Below are 14432 nucleotides of genomic sequence, written 5' to 3'. Positions count from 1 at the left end.
ATTATTCTAATGTTGTTTCGTCTTATGGTGTTACTTATCTCTCGAATTCTCCCCTCGTGGTCCAGTATTTGTTTGTCCCTCTTTTGCTCAGCTTCATTATTCTCTGTCATTTGGTCTTCTATATCACTAATTCTTTCTTCTGCCTCATTCATCCTAGCAGTCAGAGTCTCCATTTTTTATTGCACCTCATTAATAGCTTTTTTGATTTCAACTTGGTTAGATTTTAGTTCTTTTATTTCTCCAGAAAGGGTTTTTATCTCTCCCGAGAGGGTTTCTCTAATATCTTCCATGCCTTTTTCGAGCCCAGCTAGAACCTTGAGAATTGTCATTCTGAACTCTAGATCTGACATATTACCAATGTCTGTATTGATTAGGTCCCTAGCCTTTGGTATTGCCTCTTGTTCTTTTTTTGTGTGTGTGTGGTGAATTTTTCCACCTTGTCATTTTGTCCAGATAAGAATATTTGAAGGAGCAAATAAAATACTAAAAGGGTGGCAAAGACCCCAGGAAAATGTGCTTTAACCAAATCAGAAGAGACCCCAAATCATGGGGGGAAGAAAAAGGATAAAAAGAAGTTCAGAAAAAAAAAATTAAAAAAAAAAAGAAAACAAATAAAGAAAAAATACAAAAAAGAAAAAATATATATATTAGACTGGTGACTAGAACAGGCTCACCCACTTAATTTGGGGAGCATTTTGGTTCCTTAGAAGAAACTACCTCCCAAAACTGTAAAGAATGAAAAACATATATAAGGGTAAACACAATGAAGGGATGGAATATGCCTATAAAGATATATTTTTTTTTAATTTCTAAAAAAGGAGTGATAAAGTAAGTTGTTGGGAGAATAAAGAAAAAAAAGTAAGTGGAGAGATTTTGCTCAGGCTGGAGACTAGAACAAGCCCGGAGCTAGATTTAGGGTATATTTTGATCTATTAGAAGAAGTTGTACCCTACATTTTTTAGAAGAAAAAACTCTATGTGTATACAAAAAATAAAGTTAGATACAATGAAGGATAAAATATGACTATAATAATGAGGATTCAAAAAAAATTATTATTTTTTTAATGAAAGGTATTGTTAAGATAAACTAGTTAAAAAACGTTAAAAGAGGAAAGGGTAAAAGTTAAAAAATATTAGAAGAACAAAAAAAATTAAATTAACTGCAAGACTAAAAAATCATGGGGAGAAAGCCATGAATTCCGGGCTTTGCTTTCTCCTCCTCTGGAATTCTGCTGCTCTCCTTGGTATTGAACCTGCACTCCTTGGTAAGTGAACTTGGTCCTGGCTGGATTTCTTGTTGATCTTCTGGGGGAGGGGCCTGGTGCAGTGATTCTCAAGTGTCTTTGCCCCAGGCGGAATTGCACCGCCCTTACCAGGGGCCGGGCTGAGTGATCTGCTCTGGTTTGCTTTAAGGAGCTTTTGTTCCCTGAGCGCTTTCCGTAGAGTTCCGGAGGACGGGAATGAAAATGGCAGCCTCCTGGTCTCTGGCCCGGAGGAGCTGAGAGCTCAGGGCCCCACTCCTCGGTGAGCCCTCAGAGAAAAGCGCTCGATCACTCCTGTCTCCCTGGCCTCCAGCCACGCTCCGAGCTCACCGAGCCTGCAACCGGTTCACGGTAACCCCGAGCTGAGAGCTCACTCCTCAGCTCTGTCTCTGTAGACGGCTTCCCCGCTCTAATACCTACGAGCTCTGTGACCCTCAGACACCCACGATCCTTCTGTGACCCTGCGGGACCTGGGGCCATGCTGACCCTGCGTGGGCTTCACTCCGGTTTAGCCTCTGGAGCGATGTCCCTCAGCGGAACAGACTTTTAAAAGTCCTGATTTTGTGCTCCGATGCTCTGCCACTTACCAGGCGGAACATGGCCATGTGAAGTTTGTTTTTGCCCATTTTTTTTCTGTTTTGCTATTTGTTATTTCATAAAAGCTTTTAAAAACATGTTTTGTGTACTAACTGCTGTCATTTATGTATGTGGCAAAAAGTTTTATCTGTGGTATTTTTTTAAAATAAATTTTTTGCACTATAACTTTTTTTTTAATGTGTAGTCTTCTCAAAATAAAAAAAAACTTTGTATTTCCTTCTAAAAATTGGATAGTTTGCCTTTTATCCTTAGAACTCAGAATTGATTTTTCTCTACAATGTGAGGGAGAAATTCACTTTTTATTTATTTCTCACATACGGATAACGAATTGTGCGGGCACCATTTATAGGGAAGTCCATCATCTTGCAGTCTCTGCCATAAATCAAGATAACATATATGTAATGGGTTTGTTTCTAGACTCTGTCTTTTTCTCATTGTTTCTTTAATATGTTTATATCTACATCAGTGCCGTATGGGCTTAACTACAACAGCACCGTAAATGTTCTTGATAAGTGGAAAGACAAGCTCCCCAGCATACTGTTCTTCCTCAGAAGTGTACTTAGCTCTTCTTAGTTCTTTCAAATATACCTTATACCAAATATACCATAGCTTGTCAGTATGGGAGTTTTGGTGCGAGTGCACTGAATTTATAAATCATTTAGGGTAGAGATCGTTGATGCACCTTTAAAATAATTTTAATTAGTTTTCACCTTTCATATAGGCCATTATGTCATCTGCTTCTAATGGCAGGGTTTTTTTCCCCCCTTTATTGTAATTTTTTTTTCCCTAGGCTTACTACAACTGGTTAAAATCTTCAGTGCAAGCTTCAAGAGATAGCAGACAGTCTTGTTTTGCTCTCAACAAAGCTCTTAAACATTACTAAGTATAGTACTTATCAGAGATGCTTTATAGATTTTTGAGGTCAAGGAAGTCACCTGCTATTTATAATTTCTGAAGAGTTTCTTTTTTAAACCAGAAGTGGATATTGAATACATTAGCTTTAAATCCTGGAATTTCCACTCTGAGTTGAAACTATGGTGAGATAGTCATGCGAGAAGCAGGTGAAGTCCTGTGGTCTGTGACCAGCCATGGAGACTTCAGAATTAATTTAAATGGGAACCTAAATAGCAACACAGACCACGTTCCTTTTGATTTTGACAACACAGCCTCTCCCTACTCAGACATAAGCGAGATTTTAGTGAGATTCTGAAAGCAGGACAAAAAAGCAAACAAAAGAGGCCGAAAAAGACTGTTAACCAATATATGCAGGATAGTCTATGGTGGTAACTTGGAAGAACCACTTCCAGATTAGCGAAGACAGAACCTGTGCATAGAGCTACACGTATTATGTACCAATTACATGCACAGTCATAAGTGCTTTCTGATTGGTTATTGCTGAAAGGATTCTATCTCACATCTTAACTAGCATCACTCTTAGTCAATGGTAGAAAATTGTGGTAGTCACTGTGGAATGTTGTATCCTAAATATATGGTTGCTATAATGTCTGGGACACATTTATTTTGATGTGTATTTGTAGTTTTTTTAAACCCATAAATACCATTAAATCACTCTAGAATTTTAAATAAACCATTTTCTAAAAGACAGTACTCTCATTTTTAGTAATCAAATGGTCTCTTTCAGAGTTGCACTGAAAGGTGGAAAATTAATTTGCTTGGCTCCTGAGGATGTATTATTAAAAAGATTGAAGACAAGAACCCCACATATCAAAGGTCCTGAGGCAAAAGTTTTTCTTCTGAAGTAGATGGATATTTAAATAAAAGTTCTGCTATAGATGGGAATGAATCATGACTATGCCTTTCATGTAATAACTATCCCTACTAAACGTGGAAGTGATCAAATTGGCGTAAGTTATCTTAGGCAGATCAAAGCACAGGTATTTCAGCTATGAGGAATTTTGAGCAAAGTTTCCTTTTTTTCCTTCCCCCTTGGGTAGAAATCCTTTAACTACAAGAAGTGTTGCTGGAAGTCCTACTTCAAGCACAGGTGACAAATCCCTGGAGGGAACTGGGAAAATGAGGACAGTCTCGGGCTTGAGGTGGGAGTATGCATTTGAGAGGTGCAGGGGAAGCCCAAAGAGGAACATAAGAAATGTAGGAAATGTGGGAAAGCAACACCGAGAGGTGACCACTACCAGTGAGAGGTGCACTGTGAAGCCAGCCTCCTCCCTGAGACATTGCCGGAGCTCCTCTGGTGGGCGCTGTCGGAGGAAGGTCTGAGCCACACACCTCCACGGTCCTCAGACAGCAAACATCAGATTCTAGAATCCCGGCAAATCACATGGAGGACAAACAAAAATAATTCTTCAGCTTACCGTGTTGTAGCAGAACATGAGAACATGGAGGACGAAGAGAAGATCTTAGAGCCAATGTGTGTGATCTTCTGTGGATTGGTGCTCCGGGGAAGAGGCACAGACGGACCAGATGGTCCCGTCTCTGGATCATATGTAACACAACCACCCAACTGCTAGTCCATTATAAGACTGGAGGGATCTGGATCTGGGTTTGGTTTTGTTTGTAAAATAAAGGCAATTACTGTGGCTTTTTCGAGCTCATTTTCTATTTTGTGAGTGGTAAGTAAGTTTATAATAGAAAACTAATCACTGAGATCTTGTGTTAGTCACAAAATCCGTTTCGAGATGGTTTCTTTCTTTTCTGGAGGACTCGAATGAAAGCAAGGGTTAGTTAGTAGGCTGTTGGTTGAATTACCTAAGTTTAGCTTACTTCCGTTGGAGGTCTGATTCTATATACCTAATGATCCTTGTTCTAACATTCTCGCCTGGATTTTTCTACTTAAGCTCAAGTGAATATTCACTGTGTGACTTTCTAAACACATTGAGAAATATTAAGCCTTCACCACCCTTGGCAAAGGTTTTCTTTTTGTATAGTGCTGTAGGGAGGCTGTATAGGATTAATAGTTTAAAGACTTTGAGGGAGAGAACGAGCCCGAGCAGGGGGAGGGGCAGAGAGAAAGAGAGAGAGAGAGAGAGTCCTCAAGCCGATTCCCCACTGAGCATGGAGACTGACTCAGGGCTTCATGTGGGGCTTGATCCCAGGACCCTGAGATCATGACCTGAGCCGAAGTCCAGACAGACACTTAACCGACTGAGCCAACCAGGCACCCCTAGGATAAATAATTTAATGCAAGTCCTGGTACAGGCACGTTGAATTCACAGATCAAACCCTATTGCTATGTGACCTTGAACAAATTACTTAACCGCTTGCAATTTCTGTTTTCTCACTTCGTCCCAATGGAACTCTATGCTCTAGTTGTATCAAATCACTTCTTAGTTCTCTGAAAACAGCATTTTCTGTTTGGGCTCAGGGGCTTACAGATGCTATTCCCTGTTGCAGGAACACCTTTCACCTCCACACCTCCTTGACGTTTCTTCCGGTTCCCTTTTTATGCATTCTTCAGCTCTTACTTTATAAATCACCTCCAGGGGGCTTTTTCTAACCCCTGTAAGTATTAATTAGCTAATAAAGTGTCGTAATAACAATCACCTCATGTTTACCCTGATCTGCTAGTGAAAGGAAAGAGAAGTCAACTGACTTGCCCAAGGTTATAAAGCCTGTTAAGGGCAGAGCCAAGGCATAATGCCAGGATCGTTCCATCCCTTTCCTGTCCTTGCTGCTCTTTCCGATAGCACGGCCAGCTCCACCCAACTGCGCCCAGTCTGCGGCATGCCCTCCACAAAGAGACCCTCTGTGTGTTCCTGGGTGAGGTGCATTTCTTCTCCGTGACACGGTATTCCATCGGGTACTGCAAACATCCTGACTGTTACCCCTTGCCAGCTCTGAGCCTTCCCTTGCTGGGTCATCAAATGCTTTGATCTTAATCTGGATTGATGCCTATCTCCTGGATCTTCTCCTTGCCGTTTGCCGTTGGTGTTAACACATCACCACTGTAATTTGGTTAGCTCTTCCCAGAGGCCACATGGGGAGCCCACCCACCGCTCCTGTGTTTTCCCACTTTATAAACAATTCACTTCGAGCTGCTTGGGTGGCTCAGGTTAAGCATCTGCCTTCTGCTCAGGTGATGATCCCAGGACCCTGGGATCAAGCCTGCTTTGGGCTCCCTGCTCAACGGGTTGTCTGCTTCTCCCTCTACCACTCCCCCTGCTCATGATCTCATCAGCTTTCACTACACCATTGTTGTAACTTCCTAACGGGTCCCCCAGACCCCCAGCTATCCCTTCCCAACAATCGCATGCATCGCATAGTCATTGTTCTAAAGAGCAGACTGGTTTTTTTTTTCTCTTTTAGATTTTATTTATTCATTTGAGAGAGAGAGAGAGAAAGCCTGAGAGGGGGAAGGTTGAGAGCGAGAAGCAGAATCCCCACTGAGTAGGGAGCTGGAAGTGAGACTCGATCCTGGGACTCGGGGATGATGACCTGAGCTGAAGGTAGTCGCTTCAACAACTGAGCCACCCAGGGGGCCCCTGAAGAGCAGATCTTAAATGGTCCTTCTTCTACTCGAGATTCTTCACCGCCCGCATATCACCTGCAGCCAGTATCACCGAGCTTAGGCTGAGTGTCAACTTTGCGCCGGCTGCCATAACCAAGTAGCTCAGACCGAGTGGCTTGAGCCACAAAAATGTGTTCTTCTTGTAGTTCAGGAGGCTAGAGGCCCATATCCAGGTGTTCTCAGGCTTTCTTCTGAAGCCTCTCTTCTTGGCTTGCCGATGCTCATCTTTTCCAAGTATGTTTGTATGGTCTTCCCTCTGTCCTTGTCCCTGACCTTAATCTCCGATGCCGATTTGGACTCCTGTTATATGTGTAAGTTGTTACTGTTGTTCTTTTTCATATTTTAGAAATACCTATGGGAAGAACACTCTGCCAGCCCCGGTTCTTTTTAAACTGAACTAGCTCGATTTGCATAACATTCCTGGTCTTTACTTTCCCTATTTTATGACTCTCCAAGGAGGAGAAATCACTTATTTGGAAAGAATGAGTCAAGCATGCTAAGTTCAGTACCTCCTGTTCTCCCATGGAAGCAAGTGCTCCACATGGATGAAACCCCTCTGGTTCAAAAGGTGCAGTTGACTTAGCGCTTGCTGATTTATACCATTCAGGTGGCAGCCTATGTGACTCATACACCACACTGCATCTTTTAATGAGTTTGTAATCAATATTGTATTAAATATTGGTTTCTGATTCTATACACCATTAATCTCCCATTTCACTTTTTTCTTTTTAAGTGTTGAGGGGTTTTCTTGAGTTCTTTAGACATCCTAACAGCAAGTTTGTAATCATATTTTATTAAAAGCCTTAAAAATCTAGGTGCCTGGGTGGCTCAGTCAGTTGAGTATCTGACTCTTGGTTTCGGCTCATCTCATGATTCCAGGGCCATGGGACTGCACCCCTCTTTGGGCTCTGTGCTCAGCAAAGAGTCTGCTCAAGATTCTGTCTATCTGTCTCTCTCTCTGCCCCTCTTCCTGCTTGGGCACTCTCTCTCTCTCTTTTGCTCTAAAAATAAAATAAATTTAAAAAAATTGAAAACAGTTTTAAAGATCTAAAATGGATGTCTAATCCATTTTTAACAATGTGGACAATTTAATCAATTGTCAGTTTATTGATATAGGCGCATAGTATGTGCTAAATAAATGATTATTTAATCAAATTTTAAATCATTGTATTCATATATTCCAAAGTAAATGCAACACTATCTTCACAGTTTTGTGCTTTCAGATCTGATTCCCCAAATTACTCATTCTCACACCTGAATAGCAGTTAAGAACCTTCAATAAAGAGCATCATGGGAATGCAGATTATTCTAGTTTTAGAGGCTAAGATAGGGTTTCATTTCCACTCAAATAGAGTACCAGAAAGGTGTCTCTTACAACAAATTAATATACTACAATTATCCATGTATACAAATAGTGTTATAGCTACCAGGATGTATAGCCTGTGGACAATGAAGGCGATTGTCACAAGGGCAAGAGCAAACCACTCCTCACATCGTTATTTAATAAACCAGTGAATTTAAACCAAGAACCTCATCTGTGCTTTGTATTAGGCATAAAATTGCCCTATGGAATTCTTTTCAGGGACTGAAGTTATATCAGTTCTTTCAAATTAATTCTTTAGGCAAAGTTTTCCTTGGGCACAATGTGATGATGTTCATAAAGTACTTTAAAGTAGAAAAAAGAAGTCCTGCTTTGAAAGGGTTACGTAAGTGAAGTTCCTGGAAGGAAGAGTGTTAGAGTTAAAAGTGTGGCTGTTACAACCAGATGGACTTCTGTATGAACCCCAACTTTGGCACAGACTAGCTGTGATGTTGAAAAAGTCGCTTGAATTCTAAGACCCTCAGATTCTGTATCAGTAAAATGAGAAGGAAAATAGTTCCTTATAAACCATTACAAAGTTGTTGTAAGGATTAAGTAAAGGAAATGCATGTAACACAGTACTACAGTACCAAGAGTATGGTAAGTTTCCAATAAGTATTAGCAAATACTATTTATTTTTAATAAAATTGTTGACATTCACATTAACTCTCTTCCCTTTATCCCTTTCTTCGGTTAAAATCTATGTACAACTCATTGTGCCAAGTAGATTTCAATAAAAGTATGGGTAATTCCACAAACAAGGCCCAAAACTTATGTTTATGATTTATTTCATTGTCCTTTCTACCTAACCACAAGCACATTATTGTTATATGGCAAGGAAAAGGTGAGTTGGAATGTATGTACAGTTTCTTTTCTCCTTGGAAATGTACCATAAGCACAGTATGTAAAAATCAAAAAAATGTTCATCTGAGACTTTTTACTGTTCATAGGTTACATTTTTGTCCTCTTAACATCTTAAGTGGGGAGTGTTTGGGATAAGGGAAAAGGAGTTCTGCTATCCACTGCCCACCCCTTTTCAGTTATAATGACTCAAGTGGATTTTCCTGCATAAGGGAGTCAGAGCCACCAAAGAAATATGGACAAATATTAATAACAATTCATTATAACTTTTCTAGTTGAATACTATTAAAAACATTTCAAAAGAACATAATTAATCATGAACATTCTACATTATGAATAAGCATGTATTTATTTTTTAATATTTTGTTTATTTTTTGACAGAGAGAGAGAGAGACAGAGAGAGAGGAACACAAGCAGGAAGGAGCGGGAGAGGGGGAAGCAGGCTCCCCACCTATCAGGGAGCCTGATGCAGAGCTCGATTCCAGGACCCTGGGATCATTACCTGAGCAGAAGGCAGATGCTTAACCATCTGAGCCACCCAGGCACCCCTAAATAAGTATTTATTTTATTCTTCATTTTCATGGCTAGACAACAAATAGTGGTTAAGTTTTAACATTTTGTTATGTGATTACAATCAAGCAAAAATAACATATATGGAATCTCCGGAGCAGTATGCCCAAACGTTGACAGCATTCATCTCTGCAGACAGTGATTATGATGAGGAGAGTGGCTTCTACTAATTCTTCTCCTCTTCTTCCTCTTCTTTCACTCAGTTTTTCTGTAACTTTCACATTTTCTATGATGAGCATGTAACCAAGAATATAACCTTTATTTAAAAAAATTCCAAGGTTATGTCTAAATGACCTACAACATCTAGATAAAAGTCAAACTTGAGTCTACTATTTAGATACACTGATGAAAGAAGTTTCATCTCTTCCACAAGCAACATTTTGATTTTCTGTATTATTATGGCCAAAAAATGTTTGAACAAATTTTATTACTAAATTCTTCCAAACCTGCTAGTGAAAAATTTTCATACATACTGTTCTTTCTTGTGCGTTTACATTTATAGGTGGTATTCAGTATTTATTTAAATTCGATTAGCCAACATATAGCACATCATCAGTTTCTTTCTTTCTTTCTTTCTTTCTTTCTTTCTTTCTTTCTTTCTTTCTTTTAAATTGTGTTATGTTAGTCACCATACAATACATTAGTTTCGGATGTAGTGGTTGATGATCGCTTTTTAAATCATCGCCAAACTTTTGAGTTCATGAAATATGAGTGCCCTCTAGAGGCCGAATTACTTACAGAAAATCAAGGTGATTCATAATTCTCTTAGAAAAGGGGTTTCTTCATTAGAGAGGGATGTGAACTACATCTAAAGAGAACCAACACATGTTTCAGCCCTGTGTTTTACCAATTTTGATTCCGTATAATTTACATAATAAAAACTTTCTTAAGTGTTTAATTTGATGCATTTCACAATTGTATAGACCATGCACTATATATATCATGATCAAAATACGGAACATTTCCGTCAACCTCAAAAGCTCTTTTGTACCCCTTTCAGTCAGCCTCAAATAATCAGTACAATATGGAATAGAAATGGTTAGAAAAGACAACCTTGCCTTGTTCTTAATCTCAGGGATCTTTCATCACGAAGTGTAACTTTAGCTGGGTTATTCATAGATGTCCTTTACCAGCTTGATGAATATCAATTACTTTTATCATGAAGAAGTGTTTAATTCTTTCAAATATTTTTTCTACATCTATTGAGATCATTTTTTTTCTTCAATCTGTTGTTACGGTGAGTTACACTGATTGATTTTTAAATGTTGAACCAGACTTACATTCCCAGAATAAACTCCTCTTAACCGTGATTTATTACATATATTTATACATTTTGCTATTAAATTCAGTATTGTTTTGAAGATTCTTGTTACCATGCTGCTGAGGGATCTTGGTCTGTAGTTGGTCTTTCTTGTAATGTTTTGATATCAGGGCAATGGTGGCCTTATAAAGTGAATTGAGAAGTGTTCCTTCTTCTATTGTCTGAGAGATTTGCATAGGGTTGTTATTACTGCTCTCTTAAATGTTTGAAGGAATTCATCAGTGAAGCCCACTGCCTGAAGATTCTTTGTCAGATGGTTATTAATTACGAATTTTTTAATTTAAACTTACATAGATTTAAAAAATCTACATACAGTTATTAAATTTAAAAAAAATGGGGGGTAAGTTTTAAATGATTTGTGTTTTTAAATAAAGTTATTTTATTTCAATAGTCAATATACTCCATTAAAGCTGCTTATATTATGACTTTATTAATATTTTAATGCCTTCAGCATCTGTAGTAATAACCCTTCTTTCATTCCTTATCATGACAATCTGTGAGCTTATGAGGAAGTTAATTTTGCCCTACCTACATTTACTAAGTTAGCCTGCCACAGCTGCATGAGCACTTGCAAGAGACATGAGACTCCTGGACAGAGACAAAAAAACTTGTTACGGAAAAAGTTCTTGCTAAAAATAACCAGTCCAGAAGGGAAATTAAGAAAATAATTCCATTTATAATAGCACCAAAAAGTTCACATGACAAACATAGTAATAGACCTAACCGAGGAGCCCTTGTACACTGAAAACTACAAAATGTTGCTGGAAGAAATTAAAGACATAAATAAACAGAAAGACATCCTGTGTTCATGGAGAGGAGAACTTAATATTGTTAAGAGGCCAATATACCCAAAACAGTTTACATTACTAGATTTAACGAAATGCCTATCAAAGTCCTAAAGGCTTTTTTTTTTTTTTCCACAGAAATAGAAAAACCCATCCCCAAATGCATACGGAATCTCAAGGAACCTTGAAAAGCTAAATAATCTTGGAGGCGGAAAAAAGAACAGAGTCGGAGGTCTCACACTTCCTGATTTTAAAACTTATTACAGGACATGTTGCTAACTTGGATTTGCATATATTATTTTATATCCTACCACTGTGCTAAATTGTTGAAAAACTTGCTGTTCTTACCTACACTCCTCTGTACTTAAAGTGTTTTTTCTCCTCCTGGCTGCTTTAAACATATATATTTTTTTCACTTTGCCATTGGTTTTGATCAATTGGATTTCTTCAGGTTTCTTCTGCTTTGGGTTCACGGAGCTACTTAGAGTTAATACTTTTCACCAAATTTGGAAAATATTTAACCGTTATTTCTTTAAAAAGATTTTTGTTCTCCATCTCTTCTCCTTCGGGAACTCCAGTTATATTTGGTGTCTTGAATTTGTCCCAAGGCTCATTGATGCCCTATTATATTTTTTAGCCTTCAAAAAAAACACATTTCACCTTTGATAGTTTCTGTTGTTTTCAAGTTCACTCATCTTTATTTCCGCCACATCATTCTGCCAGCTCGAGGAAGGGACAGACCTATGGCCATATAGACAGATCATACAAGAAAGAAGTGGGAGGCACCTGGGTGGCTCAGTGGGTTAGAGCCTCTGCCTTTGGCTCAGGTCATGATCTTAGGGTCCTGGGATCGAGCCTGCCTCTCTGCCTACTTGTGGTCTCTGTTTGTCAAATAAATAAATAAAATCTCAAAAAAAAAAAAAAAAAGAAATGTGGTGGCATAAATGCATTCCTTATAAGCCTTCATAAATTAGTTTTCAAGAAATTACAGAACACCTACTCTTTGCTCAGTGCTATACTAGTATAATGGGGATGTAAAAGAAATGGGCTATGATACATGACTTCATGAAGGGCATGCCTTCTTCCATCCCACATAGAGCACAGAACACTGCCTATGTTGCTAGACTCATAACTACTGGGCTGGAATCCCTGGAATCCCTTCTGTGGGATAATCACTCCTGGCTGTTATCCTAGACTACAACTGCTGGGGACAAAGCTACAGCAAGATGCATGCTAGGATAACTGACTCCTTGTCATGAGGAAAACTACATACCAGAGGAACCCAGAAATGTCTCATCAGTTAGAGAGATGGAAGGTTATTGTAAGATTTGGGGAAGGTTGGAGGTGAAATTTACATAAAATGGTATTTTGGTAGGCTCAAGGGCAGAAAAGAACTGTGTGTAAAGAGGTCAACATCAGGTTGGACTGCAAAGTGGACCCAGGGGCTTATTCTTTGGAATTGATAAAGTCAAGATAGATATGGAATGTATTCAGAAATCCCTCATCTGAAGCTTTTTTAGGTAGGTTGGAAAAAATGGCTGCTTCTTTGTTTGAAATTGACTTAGATCATGCCAAATAGGAAGAACAGGATGTCTCGTTCTTATTGATATGATTTTAAACAGCAGATTTTCTGACAGTTACGATTTTAGAAAAAAAGGATTTTAAGTAAGAAAGCAGTGGTCAAAGAGATTGTGATACTTCACAGCTGCAGCCTGACCATGAGAGAAATACTCTTTCCTTCACCTTTGCAGCTGGTTTGTATCTGTCTCTTATCTGGGTTTGTTATTTGTTAAAGCAAAACAAAACAAAACAAAACAAAACAAAAAACAAGGCAATAGGTCCAAAATGGAGTTGCTTATGTTAAGCCCCATGTCATCAAACTGAGACTTAGTAGTGTAGAGGCCAAGGACAGGCCACCCCAAGATGGGCCACTTTGGTATGAAAATTATTTTGACTTGAAAACAGTCCACACCCAGAAAATTGTGTAAAAGCTTTTCACTTCCCCCTCAACTGCCAGCTTTACCAGCAAGAGAGCTATTAATATTCTTCTTTAAGAAACTTATCTGCATAATATGGCACTTTGTTTTCCGAAACATCTCCTTTCACCTTCCTACTAGTGGTCTCTCCCGCTTTGTATCCTCAGACCCCCTACCCCTGTCCTTAACTCATATAAGCATCATGTTGCCTGATTTTGGAATTTCCATGTCTGTGTGGATTCTCCATATGCATGCGATTAAATTTGATTTTGATTCCCTGTACATATGGTCCTAAATCTGATTTTCTCCGATTAATCTGTCTCATATCAATTTGATTTTAAGTTTGTCTAGAAGGACCTCCCTAATTCTTCTTCCCCATTAGTTTCTTTTGTCCTAGATATGGCATCTTAAACCAGAAACCAGGAATCACGTGGTCAGCACTAGTCAGGTATTGTACCATCCCTGAAAGGAAAGTGATTTTGCAATAACAAACACACTTTTTTGCTACTATAACTTTCTTCTTCCTGCTCCCTTCTACCCGGAAAAGTCTATCATTTTGCAAAGCTCCTCAGCGCCTTTCAATCTGCTAGATTGGATGCTGCCTGATTCAAATTGATTTTTGCTCAAAGAAACTCTTCATTTTTAAAAATATGCTTTAATTTGTCTTTTAACCTATCCCGGCATAGTCTGATTTTTACTTTTTCAAAGGGAGTTGAGTTTGCTTTCTCCTTAGTTGTCAATTCACCACACAATGCAGGCTCCTTAGCTGTGTTAACTTGGTCATCAACTCTGGAAAATGACAAACATTGGTCAATGCATATCCTCCCACGAAGGTAGAGCCACCTAAATCCCGAAGCTCAGGCCTTCTTCAGCTAGGTCCCCCTGCTCGCTCCACACACTCACACCTTTGTTTCCCTCTCCTGCTCCCAGGTATCCCGAGAGCAGCAAAGGAGTAAGAAGCAAAGCAGCGGTTAACGTGCTTCTGGCTTTAAATCAATTCCACAGAGCGTCGGGGGTGCTAGGACAGCTCTGGCTCTGGTGACAGGGACCACGCTGCGTGGGCTGATCAGTTCAGACGCCGTACCTGCGCCCTCACTATGAGAAGACCAGAGGTGTCTGGGGTGGGTGAGAAGTCACACCGCTAACCGGAGTCTCAGGGACGCCTTCCCCGCCCCCGACAGCCGCCCGAGTCCCGCCGGGCGAGCCCCACCCCTC

Source organism: Neovison vison, chromosome 11 (assembly GCF_020171115.1).
Source record: "Neovison vison isolate M4711 chromosome 11, ASM_NN_V1, whole genome shotgun sequence".
In the NCBI taxonomy this organism is placed as follows: Eukaryota; Metazoa; Chordata; class Mammalia; order Carnivora; family Mustelidae; genus Neogale; species Neogale vison.
This window is presented reverse-complemented; position numbering follows the sequence as displayed.